General features: G+C 38.8%; 1 long non-coding RNA gene across 1 annotated transcript; it reads right to left on the reverse strand.

Annotated features, from left to right (window-relative positions):
- Positions 1 to 634: 634 nt before the first annotated feature.
- Positions 635 to 21,523, reverse strand: LOC120869175. The gene is made up of 3 exons (XR_005722456.1): positions 21,475 to 21,523; positions 20,549 to 20,554; positions 635 to 681 (listed from the first exon to the last, which is right to left on the reverse strand). It is a non-coding gene; the product is annotated as an uncharacterized LOC120869175 (long non-coding RNA).
- Between the last annotated feature and the right edge of the window lie 664 nt (positions 21,524 to 22,187).

Below are 22,187 nucleotides of genomic sequence, written 5' to 3' on the forward strand. Positions count from 1 at the left end.
ATGTCAAGGCTGTATATTGTCACCCTGCTTATTTAACTTCTATGCAGAGTATATCATGAGAAATGCTGGACTGGAAGAAACACAAGCTGGAATCACGATTGCCAGGAGAAATATCAATAACCTCAGATATGCAGATGACACCACCCTTATGGCAGAAAGTGAAGAGGAACTAAAAAGCCTCTTGATGAAAGTGAAAGAGGAGAGTGAAAAAGTTGGCTTAAAGTCCATCAGTAGATGAATGGATAAGAAAGCTGTGGTACATATACACAATGGAGTATTACTCAGCCATTAAAAAGAATACATTTGAATCAGTTCTGATGAGATGGATGAAACTGGAGCCAATTATACAGAGTGAAGTGAGCCAGAAAGAAAAACACCAATACAGTATACTAACACATATATATGGAATTTAGGAAGATGGCAATGATGACCCTGTATGCAGGACAGCAAAAAAGACACAGATGTGTATAGCGGACTTCTGGACTCAGAGGGAGAGGGAGAGGGTGTGATGATTTGAGAGAATGGCATTGAAACATGTATAATAACATGTAAGAATCGAAATGCCAGTCTATGTCTGATGCAGGATATGACACGCTTGGGGCTGACGCGCAGGGATGACCCAGAGAGATGTTGTGGGGAGGGGGGTGGGAGGGGGGTTCATGTTTGGGAACGCATGTACACCTGTGGTGGATTCATGTCAATCTATGCCAAAACCAATACAGAATTGTAAAGTAAAAATTAAAAATAAATAAATAAATTTTAAAAAAAAAAAAAAAAAGAAGAAGTAATGCCTGGAGAAGCCCATGGACTGAGGAGTTACGGTCCATAGGGTCGCAAAGAGTTGGACACAACTGAAGCGACTGAGCATGCATAGTTTCAGCATTATTGAAAGTTAAGCATTATTTTAAGTAAAATGAAAGCAAAAGGTGCTACCATAAAAATATCAACTGGTTTTAATTTTTTTTCTAATTTTTTGTCTCTAAAATGTTTTCTTTAATGATGATATGTTTACCCTTGTAATGAATAAAATCAAAAGGAGGAAACCTTTAGAAATAAAAAAAATAATAATAATAATTTAAAAAAAAAAAAAAAAAACTCAACATTCAGAAAACAAAGATCATATCATCTGGTCCCATCACTTCATGGGGAATAGATGGGACATCTAACAGTAGAAACAGTGTCAGACTTTATTTTGGGGGCTCCAAAATCACTGCAGATGGTGACTGCAGCCATGAAATTAAAAGACACTTACTCCTTGGAAGGAAAGTTATGACCAACTAGATAGCATATTGAAAAGCAGAGACATTACTTTGCCAACAAAGGTCCATCTAGTCAAGGCTATGGTTTTTCCAGTGGTCATGTATAGATGTGAGAATTGGACTGTGAAGAAAGCTGAGCGCTGAAGAAATGATGCTTTTGAACTGTGGTATTAGAGAAGACTCTTGAGAGTCCCTTGGACTGCAAGGAGATCCACCCAGTCTATTCTAAAGGAGATCAACCGTGGGTGTTCTTTGGAAGGAATGATGCTAAAACTGAAACTCCAGTACTTTGGCCACTTCATGTGAAGAGCTGACTCATTGGAAAAGACTGATGTTGGGAGGGATTGGGGGCAGGAGGAGAAGGGGACGACAGAGGATGAGATGGCTGGATGGCATCACCGACTCGATGGACGTGAGTTTGAGTGAACTCTGGGAGTTGGTGATGGACAGGGAGGCCTGACGTGCTGCTATTCATGGGGTCGCAAAGAGTCGGACACTTTTCAGTGAGTGAACTGAACTGAACTGAACTGAAGTGGTTTCACATGCTTGTCATGGAGTGTTGTCCAGTGGGATTCTATTTCTGTATCTCTACCTATTTATAGATGTGTTACAAGAAATTGACTTATTCAATTATGTGAGTCAAAAGAGAAAGTTTGAAATCTGTAGGACAGGCAGCCAGAAAGAATAGAGTATAAGCAAGATGGAATCCCATGAGCTGGGCCAAAACTTGTGAACAGGCCAACTTTCCTCTTTCTTTTTCAGGAAGGCCTCATCCATGTGTTCTTGGTCTGATTCATTAAGGCCTCTCAGGTTATCCTTGATAATCTCCCTCACTTAAAGTCAACTTATTAGGGTCTTTAATTACACCTTCCATATCCATTCATAGCAGCATTTAGGTTAGTATTTAGTTAAATAACTCAGGACTGTAGCCTAACCCAGTTGACATATTTAAAAAATCCATCACCAAGTGGCATTACAAATGGCAGAAGTTACAGAAAAGCCAAGATCCTTCCTTTCAGTGTGTGATGTGACAGTTGCATTGGTTTCTTTTTCTTTTTAAATCCACCCTCTTCTGCAGCATTGCTTGTGTATTCTTCCCTGCACGCCCCCCGCCCCCCACAGAAGCTCAGTTTTGTCTGTTCCTGTAGCTAAACATTAATTCTGAAAGCTACTAATATTTTTTCATAAATACCTTTCTAGTTAATCTAGGTGACTAGATTTTGTTTGCTCTAGGTAAAGCATCTGACCAATAGTAAAGTATCTCTCCCATAGGGAGAAGAATCACCTTTTCTTGTAAGACTAAGGTCCTTGGTCAAAATGACAATACAGAGATTTCTGGGTTCTGTTTACAGGCTGGCTGTTTTTATTTAGACCATGTTCTTTTGCTTTTAGGTTAGTAAATTCTTGAAGTCATGCCCTCTCTATGGAAGATGCTTCCCTGCTCTGCTCCTCTATTTTTCTCTGTGGGTATCTTTGCAACAGAAACAGTTGGTGTAGTTATTGGAGATTTTCAGGCCTTTTAGTCCATGGAAATGTCAATATCTCCTGTTTGTTGCTTAGTGTGCTGACAGGAGAGGCCAAACTGCAGATTATGTGGAAAGTGGAAGAGGAAGAAGTAGAAGAATATAATTGAACAATAAACTAGAGAATGAAGTTTCTGTTTTAATAGAGAAACTATTAATGATAGGTTATAAATTTTGTCCCCAAATATATATGTACTGTATTTTGTCTGGCTCAGTTCTTATTAAAGACTGTTTTATGAAATATCATATCACAATCCTACTTAAATGCTCTCACTCTCACTTCTATCTTTATATACATGTATGCATATACATATATGTAAATATACATTCAAACATGCATATGTTGACTAAAGCATCCCCCTTTATTACTACAATAGAATGGGAAAGAGATCTCTTCAAGAAAATTAGAGATACCAAGGGAACATTTCATGCAAAGATGAAAATTGTCTCATTACAGTGCTCCTATTCTTAAGATTATGTAGCATTGTTGCTGACAAAGCTGTACTCACAGCATTGAGTGAGTACAAATATATACTTTGAGTGAGTACAAATATATACTTCAGCATCAAGTGAAAAATATAAATATACATATGTAACATACATTAAGCCCATGTATTTATATGTTTAGGTTCCACTCCTGTCTAAAACATTTTATCTCCATACTTGATTCATATGGAATGGGCATAATAAAAGACAGACATGGTATGGACCTAACAGAAGCAGAAGATATTATGAAGAGGTGGCAAGCATACACAGAAGAACTATACAAAAAAGATCGTCATGACCCAGATAACCAAGGTGGTGTGATCACTCACCTAAAGCCAGACAACCTGGAATGCAGTCAGGTGGGCCTTAGGAAGCATGACTACGAACAAAGCTAGTGGAGGTGATGGAATTTCAGCTGAGCTATTTCAAATCTTGAAAGATGATGCTGTGAAAGTGCTGCATTCAATACGCCAGCAAATTCAGAAAACGCAGCAGTGGCCACAGGACTGGAAGAGGTCAGTTTTTACTTCAATCCTAAAGAAGGGCAATGCCAAAGAATGTTCAAGTGAATAAGTGAAAGTGAAAGTTGCTCAGTCATGTCTGACTCTTTGCGGCCCCATATACTATAACGTCCATGGCATTCTCTAGGCCAGAATAATGGAGTGGGTAGCCTTTCCCTTCTCCAGGGAATCTTCCCAACCCAGGGATCTAACCCAGGTCTCCCACATTGCAGGCGGATTCTTTACTGGCTGAGGCACAAGGGAAGCCCAAGAATATTCAAACTACACACAATTGCACTCATCTCACATGCTAGCAAAGTAAAGCTCAAAATACTCCAACCAAGGCTTCGATAGTACGTGAACTGTGAATTTCCAGATGTTCAAGCTGGATTTAGAAAAGCCAGAGGAACCAGGAATCAAATTGCCAACATCCGTTGGATCATAGAAAAAGCAAGAGAGTTCCAGAAAAACACCTACTTCTGCTTTATTAGTTATGCCAAAGACTTTTGCTGTGTAGATAACAACAAACTGTGGAAAATTCTTCAAGAGATTGAACTTACCAGACTACCTCACCTGCTTCTTGAGAAATCTGTATGCAGGATAAGAAGAAACAGTTAGAACTGGACATGGAACAACAGACTGGTTCCGAATTGGGAAAGGAGTATATCAAGGCTTGCACCATGCTTATTTAACTTATATATGCAGAACACATTATGTGAAATGCCAGGCTGGATGAAGCACAAGCTGGAATCAAGATTGGTGGGAGAAATATCAATAACCTCAGATACACAGATGACACCACCCTTATGGCAGAAAGTGAAGAAGAACTAAAGAGCCTCCTGATGAAAGTGAAAGAAGAGAGTGAAAAAGCTGGTTTAAAAATCAATTAACAGCCATATTGGTCTAGAAACGTTAAACATAATTTTTTCCATTTGTACCGGGGTAACACACTGTATTAAATATGTAAGGTCTTATCTACATGGGTTTGATTACAGAAACTAATAAAGTATTCTCTAAAAAAAAAAAAAGTCAACATTCAGAAAACTAAGGTCACAGCATCCAGTCTGATCATTTCATGACAGATAGATGGGGAAACAGTGGAAACAGTGACAGACTTTATTTTCTTGGCCTCCAAAATCACTGCAAATGGTGACTGCAACCATGAAATTAAAAGACGCTTGCTTCGTGGAAGAAAAGCTATGATCAAACTAGACAGCATACTAAAAAGCAGATATGTTAATTTGCCAACAAAGGTCCATATAGTTAAAGCTATGGTTTTTCCAATAGTCATGTATGGATATGACAGTTGGATCATAAAGAAAGTTGAGTACTAAAGAATTGATGCTTTTGAAATGTGGTGTTGGAGAAGATTCATTTTATTAAAATATAAATTTATTTATTTTAATTGGAGGCTAATTACTTTACAATATTGTATTGGAGAAGACTCTTGAGAGTCCCTTGGACTGCAAGGAGATCCAACCAGTCCATCCTGAAGGAAATCAGTCCTGGGTGTTCATTGGAAGGACTGTTGCTGAAGCTGAAGCTCCAATACTTTGGCCACCTGATGCGAAGAACTGACTCATTGATAAAGACCCTGATGCTGGGAGTGATTGAAGGCAGGAGGAGAAGGGGATGACAGAGGATGAGGTGGTTAGATGGCATCATTGACTCGATGGACATGAGTTTGACCAAGCTCTAGGAGTTGGTGCTGGACAGGGAAGCCTAGCGTGCTGCAGTCCATGGGGTCGCAAAGAGCTGGACAGTACTGAATGACTGAACTGATAATTATTATTATTATTATTATTACTTACAACAAGATGACAAAGAACACAGCTTATGGAGAGTAACTGCCTAGTTTTGTTTTGTTGTTAAATTTATTTTTATTTTTTCATTGTGGTAAAATGTATGTTATATAACATGTACCATTTTAATATTTTTTAAGTGTCCACTTCTATAGCATTAAGTACATTTACATTGTTGTACAACCATCACTGCTATCCATCTTTGACCTTTTCCATTTTCCCATCAGTTGAGTTCAGTTCCTCAGTCGTGTCTGACTCTGTGACCCCATGGACTGCAGCACAGCAGGCTTCCCTGTCCATCGCCAGCTCCCAGAACTTATTCAAATTAATGTCCCTCGAGACAGTGATTCCATCCAACCACCATCTCATCCTCTGTCATCCCCTTCTCCTCCCGCCTTCGATCTTTCCCAGCATCAAGGTCTTTTGCAATGAGTCAGTTCTTTGCCTCAGGTGGCTAAATTAGTGGAGCTTCAGCTTCAACCTCACTCCTTCCAATGAATATTCAAGACTGATTTCCTTTAGGATGGACCGGTTGGATCTCCTTGCAGACTTGAAGACTCCTTGAAGACTCCTTGTTAGAGTCTTCTCTAACACCATAGTTCAAAAGCATCAATTCTTTAGCACTCAGCTTTCTTTATAGTCCAGCTCTCACATCCAACGTGACTACTGGAAAAACCATAGCTTTGACGAGATGGACCTTTGTTGGAAAAGAAATGTCTCTGCTTTTTAATAGGCTATCTTTGTTGGCCATAGCTTTTCTTCCAAGAAGCAAGCGTCTTTTAGTTTCATGGCTGCAGTCACCATCTGCAGTGATTTTGGAGCCCAAGAAAATAAGTTCTGTCACTGTTTCCATTGTTTCCCCATCTATTTACCATGAAGTGATGGGACCAGATGCCATGATCTTCGTTTTCTGAATGTTGAGTTTGAAGCCAACTTTTTCACTCTCCTCTTTCACTTTCACCAAGAGCCTCTTTAGTTCTTCTTCAATTTCTGGCATAAGGGTGGTGTCATCTGCATATCTGAGGTGATTGATATTTTCATTTTCTTATACTAAAACACTGTACCCATTAAAATATAACTCTCCATTCCCCCCCCCTTTTCCAATTGCTGCCAACCACCATTCTACTTTACGCCTCTATGCATTTGAGTACTTCATGTAAGTGAAATCTTAAACATTTATTCTTTCGTGTCCAGATTATTACCCCCAGCAGGATGTCTTTTAGGTCATCCATGTTGTAGCATGTATGAAAATTTTATTCCTTTTTAAGACTGAATAATAGTCTATTGATTGTATTTACCATGTTTGTTTATCCATTCATCTGTCAATTTGAGTTGTTTCCACTTTTTGGGTATTGTGAGTAATGCTGCTATGAAATGGGTTACAAACATCTGAGTCCCTGCTTTCAGTTAGTTATTGTGTATATCCAGAAGTGAAATTGCGAATCATATGTTAATTCTATGTCGAATTGGAACTGCCATACTGGTTTCCACAGCCTCTGTACCATTTTACATTCCCATCAGCAGTGCGAAAACATTTCACATCCTTGCCAAAACTTGTTTTCAATAACCATCTTAAGAGGTGTAAAGTTTTATCAAGTATATTTTCTGTCTTCTTAATGCATTGGCATTTGGCTTCTGATTCTAGAGATGCTGCCCCTCCTAGGGCTAGCCAGAGCCTAGAGAGAGGAATTGATTCCCCTGTGAGTGCGTCTTTGACACACAAACCAATGATTCAGAGTGTGCAGCCCCACCATCTCATTTAGGAAATTCTCACACACCAAGTCAGAATTCTTCCTGCTCTGAATCGCCCATGGCCATCCCATGGAGCATCCCTATAGTCCAGAGCCTGCTGAAATCATTCAAAATAGCCAATCCTAAACTGAGCCTCCTGGCCCATTTCTCCCCAGAAAGACCCCAGTAAAGACTCTGGGCCATGCTCTCCTCTCTTCCTGCCTCCTAACTCACCTCTGTGCTTCCACATGTGCTCTTGAATGGCTCGACATACTGTTTCTTGAAATCTATGAGCATAAACTTCTTCATAACAATCCTTTTCTTGTCCATGTATCTTATTGTACGTGATTGAAATAGACTTCAGGTACATTTTCAGAGCAAGATGTTATCTCATTGTGGTTGTAATAAGCATTTCCCTAATGTTAGTGTTGTTGAGCATCTTTTTATATGACTATTGGTCATTTCCTTATCTTTGGAGAAGTATCTATTTAAGCCTCTTTTTAAATTGAGTTGTTGGTTTTTTGGTTATTGTTGAGTTCTAGGAGGTCTTTAGATATTCTAGGTATTATTTTGAAATTTGCATGTATTTTTCCCATTCTGTGTGTTTCCTTTTTACCCTGTAATACTGTCCTTTGATGTACCCAACATTTAAATTTTGATGAAGCCTGACTTGTCCATTTTTTTTTTCCTTTGTTGCTTGGCTTTGGTGTGATATCTTAGAATGAACACCAATTCTAAGTTTAATTTGCTGGCATGACATTTTTCTTATTGTCTCTTCATATCTTTTTGCTATATGTATATCTAGACACTGTGTGATATCTCTTTTCTCATTCTTGACATGTTAATTATGCCTTCACTTTCTTTCCTCATCAGTGTGGCTGGGTTTATCATTCTTACTGCTATATTTAAAGAACCAGCTTTTAGTTTCATTGACTGTCTCTGTTTTCTTGTTTTATTTAATTTGTTTATGCTTTAGTTGTTATAAGTCTTTCTCTTGCTTAATTTGGCTCTCTTTGCTCCTCTTTTTTTTCTTTATATAAAGCTGTAGTCATTTGAGATCTTTCATTTTTTCTAATATTAGAATTTATTTATGTAAATTTATCCCTAATTAGTGTTAGTAGCATTGCACAGATTTTAATTTTCAACTTTATTTAGTTCAGAATACTTTATAATTTCCTTTTAAATTCTTCTCTAAACTGTGGGATTATTTTGAAGAGTGTTATTTAGTTTTAAAACACTTATTACTAAATTTCTAATTTAGTTCTGTGTTGATAAAATACTTTCTGTGACTTCAGATTATTTTAAATGTATTTAGACTTGTTCTTTGACCCATATTAATAATATGATCTATTCTGGTGTTTCATGTACCCTTGAAAACTATATGGATTCTGCTGGTAGAGTGTTTAATTAAGTTAAGATTGTTGATTGTGCTGTTCAAATAGTCAATTTCCTTATTTTATTAACTTGTTCTATCATTATTGATTGAGGGGGTAATGAAATCTCTGACTATTATTGTGGATTTGTCTGCTACAGAGTTCCATTTTAACATCTTATCACAAACAACAGCGGTGTTATCTCTGTATGTATGTAAATGGTTGTGTATTCATTTTCTACTGATGCCAAAACAAATTACCACAAACTCCGCAGTTAAAGCAACACCCTTTTATTATCTCACAGTTTCTTAGTTCATAAATATGGATGTGGCACTACTGGGTTCTCTGCTCAGTGTTTTACCAAATAAAATCAAAGTGTCAACTGGGCTCAGCTCAAGTCCTCTTCAAGTTTGTTCAGGTTGTTAGCAGTTTAGTCCCTTGCAACTGTTGGACTGAGGTCCCTACTTTTTTTCTTGGCTGTGAGCTAGGGGTAGTTCTCAGTTACTACAACTTGTAGCCATGTTGTCCTGCACAACACAGCAAGCTAGGTCTTCAAACCCAGCAGGAGAATTTCTCTCCATTCTAAAAGGATTCAGGGCCTCTTTTAAGACCTTACATCACTAGGTCAGCCCCACCCCAGATTATCTCCCTTTTGATTAACTCACAGTCACCTGTTAGGGACCTTACTTACATCAGCAAAATCCCTTGGAATGGTCATGTCATGCAATCTTCTGAGAAGAGTGATACATCATATTCACAGGTCCTGCCCACAACTCAATGAGTGGGAATTATAGAAAGTCATGCACCACTGGAGGTCATTTTAGAACCCTGCCTACTGCATATCATATGACCGGGAGAATAATGTGAAATGATACACACCACAGTGATACATTTGACCTGTGATGGGGTCAGGTAGAATCAATGGGAATGAGAGAAAGAAGTAAGCAACAACAAAAACACCTATAAAAAAGCAACTCTAGGAAAATGAGAGGAAAAAGTCAAAATATAAAATTAGGTAAACATGTAGAGCACAAAATCTACTATATAATGAAAGTATAAAACTGTAAGTAAGGGGACTTCCCTGGTGGTCCAGGGGTTAAGATGATGCTTCTGCTATAGTGGGCACAGTTTCCATCCCTGGTAGGGGAGCTAAGACCCCACAAACTGTGTGGAATGCCATTTTTTTTTAATGTAAGTAACCTTTTGAATATGCGCATGACTAAGACTGGGAGGTTTATTAGAAAAATAAAAATACTTAACTTTGACCTGAAGACAGAATTATGGATGATTTTTGCCTTGAATTTTATTTTAGTAGAACGTTTTAAATAAAGCAAAATCATAAACAATGAACACAACACATTTTTATACTTGGCATTCATTCTGAAACGTTTCTTTCTATTAGAGATAATAACATCTCATGGGCAAAACTGCTTTTATTATTATCATTTTTAGTGTTTCCCTTATCCAGAGGGTTAAAGTTTACTAAGGCAGGCAAGGGACAGTTCCATAATGGCAGACAGAGACATAGAGGAGAAATCAATTTCTGAAAGGTAATAAACTACCACGCCTTTAATTTTCCATGGGACGCCACAGTTTGAGATAATGTGATTCATCTCATCCACTAATACATGAGTGAATATGGATGCTTAAGTTTGACTTTCAGGGTATTTGAAGATGTAGTTGTTCTTTATGGCTGCTGTTAGGCACACGGAAGCCCTGAATCTAAACAAGAATTTCTCCTTTTTTTTTTCTCCTCCACACACATTATATTGAGCTGTCATTCACAGCCACAGCAGGAAAACAAAACTGTCTTGGAATAACTTGGATGACAGACACTCTCTAATGGTATGTAGCTCTCAAAAAAAAAAAAAAAATCACATCACAACCAATCTTTGATGTGCTCAGTATTTCCAGATCCATCTTACAATGACAAATTAAAACATCTGTACAATGAACTTTGACACCAGCATGAATGCAACTGTCCCTGGTCCTATATAGTTTTCATTTTTTCTGCTCCACATCTTTGATAATACTCTCAAAATGTCCCAAATCCCTTCAAAAGCAACTCACCAACAACTGGTAGTTGAAAATAATCTCTACATTTAACAGCTCAGCCAATTTAACCCCCTGTTGAAAGAAGTCTAAGTATGAAGTTAAACCCTGAAGAGTACAATTGTGGAAAATCAAATTCAGGAATGACAGCTTTAAAAATCTTATTCATTATTACAACAGCTTTGAAACACTATACCATTCAACATAAACTGTCACTTATTATTAAACAGTTGACTGTGACATTTTTTTCTATGACCACAATCATTTGTTCACCTATCTCACTTTAATTATGTTTTTTTGAAAAGCAGGCTGATTTTTTAAAATTAATTTATTTTTATTGAAGGATAATTGCTTTACAGAATTTTGCTTTTTTCTGTCAAACCTCAACATGAATCAGGCATGTGAGTGAGTGAGTGAAAGTCGCTCAGTCTTGTCCAACTCTTTGCGACCCCATGTATTATACAGTTCATGGAATTCTCCAGGCCAGAATACTGGAGTGGGTAGCCTTTCCCTTCTCCAAGGGATCTTCCAAACCGAGGAATCAAACCCAGGTCTCCCTCATTGCAGGCAGATTCTTTACCAGCTGAGCCACAAGGGGAGCCCAAGGGAAGACCTATGAATCAGGCATAGGTATACACATATCCTCTCCCTTTTGAACCTCCTTCCCAGCTCCCTGCCCATCCCACCCCTCTAGGTTGATACAGAGCCCCTGTTTGAGTTTCCTGAGCCATGCAGCAAGTTCCTGTTGGCTATCTATTTTACATATGGTAATGTAAGTTTCCACGTTACTCTTTCTATACATCTCAAAAAGTTGTGGTATATATACACAATGGAATATTACCCAGACTGACTTTTGATAAAAGTAATATACCAGCGTGATGTTTAGCAAATTTTTTCTTAAATCCAAATCATAATTGGGCATAGATAATATATGAGTACAGAACCCATCCAAAATGCAAATTAACTGTAGTGTCCACTGGAACAGAATGCATAGAAAACTCTAAGTAATTTAATTTTTCTTCTGTCATTTTGAAATTCTCAGTAGAGTGTTATAAATTTCCAAAATTATTCTTCCTTTCACTATTTATTGAGTTTCTAGTTTATTGCAGGCATTTGCATGGCATTAGGGTACAGAAACAAAGAATGCAAATAGGATCTTTGCCTTCATAGGACTTGTAACCTTCCTGCAGAGCCATTTAGCAGTTGCTTTAGGGTATATGTAAGTTATGGTGATGATTTTCTACTCGCATTTGCTGGATATCCATTGGTGCATTTCATTGGTCAGACAGTCTACATTCACTACGTGATATGTGCCAGGCATCATGTTGAAATTACATAAATACAAAAGGAACTAAAAAAGCAGCAGGAAAGAGACCTCTTCAATGTAATACTTCCAATTGATAAATTTCAGACTTGTAACATGTAAAACGTAGAGAGTTATTGAATAAAATATAGCATACTCTTACCTGTTGTGTATATGTGTATATATGTATATATGCATGTGTGTGTATATGCATGCATTCTTCATATCTACCTCCATACCTACCTACTTATTGATGGGAAAGGAAGACAAGATTGGACAAGGAGGATTCCAACCCTTGAACTGTATCCGGGGAGTGAAAATGGGAGCCATTAAAGATGATTTTCCCAAGTCTTTCATCTTTCTACCATTATTTGAATCCCAAAACTGGAATCCAAAGTTCTTAATTTCTGATAGCTCAGAAATTAAGCTGAAGGTAAAGAATCTGCCTGCAATGCAGGAGACCCTGGTTCAATTCCTGGGTTGGAAAAATCTGCTGGAGAAGAGATAGACTACCCACTCCAGTATTCTTTGGCTTCCCTTGTGGCTCAGCTGGTAAAGAATCTGCCTGCAATGCAGGAGACCCCGGTTCAATTCCTGGGTTGGGAAGATCTGCTGGAGAAGGGATAGACTACCCACTCCAGTATTCTTCGGCTTCCCTTGTGGCTCAGCTGGTAAAGAATCTGCCTGCAATGTGGGAGACCTGGATGTGACCCCTGGGTTAGGAAGATCCCCTGGAGAAGGGAAAGGCTACCCACTCCAGTATTCTGGCCTGGGTCGCAAAGAGTCGGACTCAATTGAGTGACTTGCACTTAAGGCCCTCATCACATAGTGAAGCTGCATCAGAAGGAGGATTAGCGACAAATAAGCGGGTGCGGTTGAGAGTTCTGATATGGCTGCAACCACTGTTGCATAGTAAGTCCCCTTGGAATTTAGTGGCTTAAAGCAGTTACCCTTTATTATTGCCAACAAATCTATGAGTCATGTGGGTGGTTCTGCTGACCGGGGTGAGGTGCAGCTGATCTCGGCAAGTCTTGCTTATGTATCTCTGGTCAGCTGGAGTGTAGGCTAAATGCTGGCAGTTGTCTGGAAGGGACAGTGGGGTGATGGTCACGTAGCCTCCGTCTTCCATCAGGTTACAAGCTCAGGCTTGTGCACAGGATGCAGGCAGGGGCCCAAAGGGAAAGTGGAGACGTGCGAGGGCTCTGAGACCTAAGTTCAGGATGAGAAGAGAGCCACCTATACTGCTTTCTACTGGTTAAATAAGGTTGTAAGACCAACCTAAATTCAACAGGGGGAGAAATAGCTCTACCCTTTGATGGCGGTTTTCACAGAACTCACATTGACAAAGGATGTGGATACCTGGAGAGAAATACTTGAAGCCATTTTTGTTGCAAACAATCTATCACCTTCTGGCTAGTATGGATCTAAAAGCATTCTGGGCTCATCAGATGCCTAGGACATTTGGTAAAGTTGGGGGTGTGCCACATTAATCACCAGAGGACTTTTTTTGGTACCCTGAAACCGATTTTTCTGTTATTCCTACCCTTGACCACTTCCTGTGATAAGTTTATAACATTTCAGAAATTCCAGTGTCCGGCCCAGTTTTTTCATGTTCCTATTTAGTGTTCTCAAGCAGCAGATTAGGTCTCTTAATTAAGCTATGGAGAATTCATTAGAAATGTTATAGCATATAAAGTTCTGCTCCCCGATGTTTGTCCTAGTTACTGATAGAGAAACGTGCGCGTTGTGAAAGCGATTGGGAGAAAAACAAAGGGAAAGGCTGTAAGTGTCTAAAAGCATCAAGAAATAGCATCCTTGCCACCCTGTGGAAGTTTCTGAAATTGCATTATCCCAAAGCATTGAAAATATGGCCACTTGCACTTCTCTGTGTAAGCTTCTGGGCATCATGATGTCCAGCACGGATAAAATGAACTGCATCGGGGGAAGGACTCTTCCATGTGGCAGAACTGAACAGAGCCAGTACATATACCTCGTTCTGTCAAGTTTCCAACCCTACCATAAGCCTCACCTCAATAATGGTGGGAGATGTCTGAGTCTCATCTCAGGATCAGGATTTCAGAGCCAGAAGAAACCTTTGAATTCATTTAATTCAATTCTCAGAGCTTCTTACTAGGTAAACTTTTTTTTTAAACTACAACTTACAGAGAAGTGCACAGATAGTTTAATATCTCAGTGAGTGCACAAAGTGAGTTTACCATGTGACCTGCACCCAGAACAAGAAATATAATAGAAATTACCAACACCCCAGAAGCCCACCTCAGCCTCCCCTACAGTCACTACCTCTCCCCCTTTATCCTGACTGCTAAACAGCATAGTTCAGTTTTGCCTCTTTGGGGCTTTTTATAAGTGGAATTATACTGTTCTCTTTTGCATCTGGCTCGCCTGCTCAATATCCTGTCTGTGGGATCCATTCACATTGCTATGTGTTCTTGCAGAGCGTTCGTTTTCATCAGTGTTACATTCCAGCACGTGAATAGAGAGCAGTGATCCATTTCTGTAATCACTTGAGTTGTTTGCAGCTTTTGCCTGGCACAAATTATCCTGCTATGAACATTTTAGTACACATTTTTCGGTGCATATAAGCTTGTTTCTCTGCTGTGTGTCTACACCTGTGTAGAATTCCTAGGTCACATGTTGTTGACTTGGTAAATTCTACCAAATAGTTTTCCAAAGTGGTTGTGGCAACTATGAACACTGGGGGTTATGAACTTTGAGGAGACAATTCCATCTATAACACTATGGACTCCTGTTTTTCTTAACTCTTATTCTCAAATAATTACTTGAAAGATTTACAGGAAGTTGCAGAAATGCATACAGGGAGGTCCCAAGCACCTTTCATTCAGCCTCCTTTAATGTTAGCATCTTGTATAATCTGGTTTTTCTCTCTTTTTAATAAGAAGCAAATGAATTATACATTTATAGCTAAAGCACAGGCCTCCTGATGACTCATGAAAAGCTGTATAAAATTCTCTTTAACATTATCTTATATTTTACAAAATCTATGATTTAAAAATTATGAAATAATATAGTCTCTGTGATCTCTCAGTAAAATGCAAAAAACATTTATCCATTTTCTAGGGTGTGGGGGCAAGATTAGCATCAAGCCTGGTGCAGGATCAGTGTTCAATAGATGGTAGTTGCTTATTATTATATTATACATATATTAATATATGATATATAATGTAATATATTATATTATTATTATAGCAACTGCATTATCCCAGACTCTGGACATTTTTATCACCATTTCTTAGTATAAGGATATGATGCACAAAGAGATGATATGCTTTTTCAAGGGACCAAGGTGATAAGCCACGGAGCCGGGACTCGGACTTGAACCTCTGACCCTATACTTCAGTTGCTGATTGTGACAGCATACTTGATGATACACATTGTGTTGTGTTTCTTCCCTTCCTTGTATCAATTCCCTACTTTCCAACAAGTATTTTCCAGCACTGCATCCCAATTAAAGTATTTACACTAAAACTTCTGCTCAAGACCTGTCCTTGAGGGATCCAGACTACAACTCTCATCTGCATGCACTGTCTTCTCCTTCCGTCCATCTCCTTAATTTCTATTTTGATCCAAAAGGCAGCTTTCAAAAAGTGGTTTATTTGTGAAACTTTCAGGCTTCTCCATTGTTCCCCCAAAGTTGGTATACACACGGCTGGTTCTTTGTACAGTACTGATATTTTCTGTGGCCACTGTCTTCATCTCATGGTTTTTATCCAGATCAATTGCTTGAAGGACTCTGGCTTGGAAAGGTTTAGTGTTTTACTTGACCTTCTTATGAGGAATATTTGTATGTTACTGGAACATTCTCTCTCATTCCTTGACCTGAGATACTTCAAGAGCAAGCCCTTTTCTGTTAGCATAAAGGTCATGCTTTCTTCATTTAAAGCAAATCCTGAAGCATGTGAGTTTAACTAATGGTTAAATCCATATTAAGTTTAATTACAAATAGATGAGTATATAGCATTCTGGTTCACGCCCCAATGATTTATGACATACAAATGTGCTGGAATATTGCTGTTTAAATCCAAGGCAGGAGAGAAAGGCCCAGCAATCACAAGGACAACCTTAGGACAAAAGCCACTGCTAAGCATTATTCAGGCAGTTAAGATTAACATGGGATAGCACAACCTTCCATTAGTTACTCACCAGCAGACACATTAAAAAAAAAAAAGAGAGAGAGCTGGCTTGTAGCTCTTTGGTGTATTATTTTTAAATGAGAAAATAGAAAAACACAGAGGCTGAGCAAGGACCCAGGGTCATGCAATTGGCTAGGTTGCCAAGTCCTCTCAGTCCTAATCCATTGGACCAGCAGGCATCTTAGAGAGTGAGAAGACCCACAAGCTCAAGCAGATATCTCAGACTTTAGCATGCATCGGAGTCACCCCAGGGGGATTGTTAAAAGAAGATTGCTGTGTTCCATCACCCAAAATTTCTGATTCAGTAGGGCTGGGCTCTGGGGCACTGAGAATTTGCATTTCTAAGAAGTTCCTAGGTGAGACTGAGGTTGCTAGTCTAGGGACCACATTTTGAGAATGACTACTCTAGTGAAATCAATTTATTCTAAAATGGACCTCAGATGATACTAGTGCAGGGAGCATGGCCTATAAGCTGGCAGACCCCAGGGAACTCTATTGCTAGAAGCAAGAGGCTTCACCTTCAGGCCTGGGCAGAGAATGTTAGAGGTGCAGTGCCAAGGAATTAGGTCTCAAAACTAGGATACCAAGAAGAATTTGGATTTGCAAAGATAAGTAAGAAACACAGGCAGAAATGAGACTGAAGTTTAGAACTGCTGAGCCCCGGAAGCTCCAAGGTTCAGAAGCATGACTCTAGCGCTTTTCAACCAATTTGCTTCCTGTTGATACTTGACTTCTGACATCAGGGGAGAAGAGAGTTTTTAATCTCAGGTAAATGCTGAACTATGAGGAATAAAAGTACCAAATCAATATAGTTCTTTTTTCCTCTAATACCTGTATCTGAACGTTTCTTACCGAGGATACTTGTGAAGCATGCATGGGTGTAACCCCACTCCTGAAATACCTTTGTCTATACTCTTTCCTTAGATTTTTTGCCAGTCCTCCCTGGCATCATCGTCTTGTTTTGTGCTCCAGACCTCTGTTAATTATGAAAAGAAGCTCCTTCCCATCTATCTTATTTAAACATAACACCCCCCTTCCCTAATACTAGGTGTAGATTGAATTTAATGGAAATGTCTTGAACTGTGAAATCTTATGTCATTGATTTTCAAATCTTACCCCAGCAATTTACTGGCTTTGAATCTTACTCAAGTTGTTAAATCTCCATGAGGTTGTTTTTCTCATCTGTCTTATTCAACTTGGACCACCATAACAATATTACAGACTGCGTGGTTTAAATGACAGAAATTTGATTTTCACAGTTCTGAAGGCTTGAAATCTATGAACAAGGTGCTGCCTAATTTGGTTTCTGGTGAGGCTGTATTTCTGGCTTGCAGTGACTACCTTCCTGCTGTGTCCTCATGTGGCCTCTCTTCTCTGCATAAGTGGAGAACAAGAGCAAGCTCTGTGTCTCTTCCTCTTCTTACCAGGACTCCAGCCCAGTCATATTAGGGTTCTGCTCCTGTGACCTCATTTAACCTCAATTACCTCCTCAAGGCCCCTGTCTCCAAATACAGTCACATTGGGGGTTATCAACTCTGGGGGAAAGACTGTTCAGTCCATAACATTGTCTAATTCAGATGAGAATCATAACATGTAGCTCAACAGTGTATTGCTTTCAGGTTTGAGAAAACACAGGTCTTTGCTAAATGTGAAATCTTTTTTCTCTTCATTTTATTGTCTTTCTCCTTCTCCTGTAAAATAAAATTTGTTCGCTTGTTCATTATTTCTTTAACAGACTGATTACTTATTATGTGCTTGTTCCATTTCTCAATGCCAGAAATATAGTTAACTAGCCACATGTGGAGTTTGTTCTCTGGGAGATAACTTATGAAACGTAAATATACCTACTTTTCTGGTTGTGATAAGGAACATGATATAAGATCAAGCATGAGGTTATTTCCTGTATGGTGGGCATAGAAGGCCTCTCTGAAGATGTAATATTTACCTGGTGTGAAAGACTGATTGAACAGTGTAGAGACCCTGAGTCAGGAAGTTGTATCTTTCCTTCCTGGCAACCATAGTTATTCCTATTTATGGCAGAAAGAAAATAATAGTAATTAGTTTCTGTTATATGATAAGCAATGAAGCTTGGTGATTTTAGAAAAAACTGAAGTTGAGCCCAGGTTCTTTCTTTAGTTGCTTTGGGACTGACAAATTATATAGCCTCTCAGAGCCTTGGATTCCTTACTAGGAAAAACTGTTAAATAAGTGTCTTGTTTATATAGCTTCTGTGAGGTTTAAGAGCATTATTGCAAGAAAAGAAAAATTTCAATAAAACTCCATTATGCCATCAGGTGGTGCTAATGGTAAAGAACCTGCTTGCCAAGCAGGAGACATAAGAGATGCAGATTCAATCCCTAGATTGGGAAGATCCCCTGGAGTAGGAAACGGCAACCCACTCCAGTATTATATTTTTGCCTGGAGAATCCCTTGAACAGAGGAGCCTGGTGGGCTAGAGTCCATTGGGTCGAAAAGAGGTGGACACGACTGAAACAACTTAGCATGCACACACTCATACCTTCATTCTTATTCCCTTGTTACCAACAGCTAGTAAATTTCCAAAGAGGACTGCCAAATGCCTGATAGTATTTATGGCCTATGTGGGATTTTACTATTGGAAAACTACTAATATTTGAACAATGATTATTTATGAGGACACAAAAGCACCTTTCCCTCTAGGGATTAGAAAACTTAAAGAAGAAAGGGAGCGTGTGTGTGTGTTGAAAATACAGCATTTGGAATTATCTGGAACATTAGTGGAAACTATGGTGAATTGGAAGATATAGTGACCTCTGTGTAACATCGTGCCTATGTTTATTTCTTAATTTTTGTAAGTTTACCATGTTCATGCAAGATCTGAACATTAGGAGAAGCTGGGTTTGGGGTGTGTAATAAGCTATGTACTATCTTTGCAATTCATAAATTATCTCAAAATTAAAAGTTTTTTTAAAGTGTTGAATTAAGAAAGTGCTGGAGCGCCTGTGACATAGTTTTTAATAGTGTTGTATGGGACACATATTTGTTCTGTGAAAATAGGATTATTTTTTCTGGAAACAGCAACAATGCATCCAGAAAAAGTTGTTGCAGAGAAATGTTGTATGCCACTGAAACCAGTTTCCTCTTTGCTCTGGGCTCAAGTTAAACTACGTTTACCAGCCTCCTTTGTGGTCATCTGACCATGTCTGGTAAGAGGAATGTGATCAGCAATAATCTTCCAGATTTGGACCATGGAAACCTCCCACAATCCTCTGTTCTCTCTTCCCCATCTAAGACCCTTGGGGAAAGAGAGAGAACAGGATAGGAGGAAACTAGGCCTTGAATGAGCCTGTAAGTCTGCTATCCAATCAGAAATTCAGTGTGGGCTTTGAGGGAATGAGAAATTTGGGGGCAGCATTGAATTACTGAATTGGTTACTTAACAAACAAATGCAAAAGTCTAGGCAGCATGCTATGGAATTTAATTGGGCAATATTGTTTTTGGTTAAGCATAATTTGGTCCTGCAAAAAAAAAAAAAAAAACCCCAAAGTAGATAAGTATTCCCAATATAAATGTCCATGGTACACATATTGAAATGAGATACTTTATGTGAATAGGTGCTTCCTGGTATTTCTATTTCAGTGGTTTCTATTCACATATGATTTAGAGACTGTAAGCACCTTAAAGGCAAGGGATCATACCTGTCTTGTTCTTGGCTATATTCTCAGAATTTAACTCAGTGCAATGCATTCAATGACATTTAATTGAATCCAGAAAAAGTGGAAATAACTGAATGACTGTGATTGATTGATTCATGCAGAACAAGGAGAGGGGTTTTCATTACATCTTTTGAGACAGACTAACAGAGAGTCAGTTCTTTTTGTAGTTAAAATACACTTTTCTATCTCACCTGTTTGAATTAATGAGTGAAATGACATAGTGCTTTTTGTCTGATACTATATATTTTAGTTTTAAATTTTTTGCTTAGCACATAGTAAGTGCTAAATAAATACTTGTTGAATGAATGTTGCAAAAACTCTCCAAGTATCTTGTTAGCTTGGGGGTGGATGGAGATGAGAACTAACTGCACCGTGTTGCTCTAGATCGCTGATGATAACTAGATTTATGTTTGTACTTAGTGAAGACTACAGCTGAACTCCTACTGAAGACTACAGCTGAACTCCTACGTGTGTCTCCTACGCGGGTGTGCTATCGGTCCTAGTGTGTGAGTGCTCGGTCGTGTCTGATTCTTTGAAACCCCATGGACTGTATTCCTCCAGGCTCCTCTGTCCATGGAATTGTCCAGGCACAAATACTGGAGCGGGTTGCCATTTCTTACTTCAGAGAATCTTCCCAACTCAGGGATTGAACCCATGTCTCTCGAGTCTTCTGCATTGTCAGGCAGATTCTTTACCACTGCACTACAGGTCTGAGATAAAAATGGACGTGAGTCTGAGTGAATTCCGGGAGATGGTGATGGACAGGGAGGCCTGGTGTGCTGCGATTCATGGGGTCGCAAAGAGTCAGACACGACTGAGTGACTGAACTGAAGTGATTGACATAGCAGAGCACTGAAGAAAACCTTAACTCTCGTTTTGACTGATGAAGAAAACTTTTCAGCATTTTATATATTGGATTAAAGTAATTAAAGGAATAAGGATTAAAAAATAGCATGCAAGTCTAAGAATGAATTAGAATAAGGTTTTCCTCTATCATAAATCCAGATATTGCAAGATCATTCATATGTCTTCTCATTTGTTAGTGCCTATAGTTTATGCTAAAAGAAATTAAAAAGCTGTGAGGTATCCTCTTGTGAGTTATTATATTCTAGATTTTTCTGTTTGCAGGGTTTCCCAGAAACTGCTAAAATTAATTTCTAAACTCTGCCCTTTAGATTGCAACCACCAAGAGGAAAAAGAAGGGAAACAGATAATAGAAGTGTATATCATAACAAATAAACTAAGAATATCTCCAAATTAATAAAGTCTTCTAATGAACAGCTCCACTGAATAAAGTATTGGGACATGGATGCAATGGAGATACATGAAGTAGTTTCATTCTGAAGCTGACATAAAATAATAATAAAACAAATAGCTTTGTGTCAGGATAATTTCAGATCTATTAATCTGTATTTTGAACCCACTGCTGTGCAGTGAGCAGACAGATAGAAGGCTGTTAGTGTCTTGTCCTCACTCTTCCCATCACTCTCCACCCCATCCTGGCAAATGGGCATTACTTTCTCTTGATTCCCTTGATTTGATTCAGGATGGGGACTCATGTACACAGAATGGGGACACATGATTCATGTCAATGTATGGCACAAACCACTACAGTATTGTAAAGTAATTAGTCTCCAATTAAAATTAATACATTAATTAAAAAAAATAACCTGTTTTATAGCAAAAAGCAAATTAATTTCTTGAAGAAAATCTGTTTTCTTCTTTTCTGTTTCAAAAGCTAAAACTCAGTAAGACTAAGTGAGACCCTTCCCAAGAAGGTGGACAGGTACTTTAGTCAGAAGAGAGGCAGATGAATACTTGTCAAAGAGGAGAGTCATAAGTTGAGGAAAAAAGATATTTCCCCAAGAATGGGGAGGAAATGGAAATTTGTGTGTCTAGCAAGAATCCATCACCCAAGATCCCCCTTTCCTGCCCCCAAATGCTCCAAAACCCGTCAGGACTACAGAGGAAATAGCTCTGTGGTACACCGAGGGGGCTGGACAGAATGGATGTGATTCCACAGCTTATGAAAATTCTTGTCCAAGGTGCCTAGAAAGCTGCAGAGCTCTTAGGCTGCAGAGACAAGGTTACCTGGAGGATGAAGAATTTATAAGCTACTAGTATGTGCTGGCAATCAGCTTACTCCCTGCCCCCCACCAAGTGTTCTGTTCTGCCCAAGAAACCTGGGGTCATTCAAGGCTTTGCCAAGTAATGATGGAGAGAATGAGGCAGGGTGAAGGCAGAGTTGTGGGATAGCTTCTAGTAATGAATAAGATTTAATTTTCCATTCA

This window comes from Oryx dammah, unplaced genomic scaffold (assembly GCF_014754425.2).
Source record: "Oryx dammah isolate SB20612 unplaced genomic scaffold, SCBI_Odam_1.1 HiC_scaffold_10, whole genome shotgun sequence".
NCBI classification, from domain to species: Eukaryota; Metazoa; Chordata; class Mammalia; order Artiodactyla; family Bovidae; genus Oryx; species Oryx dammah.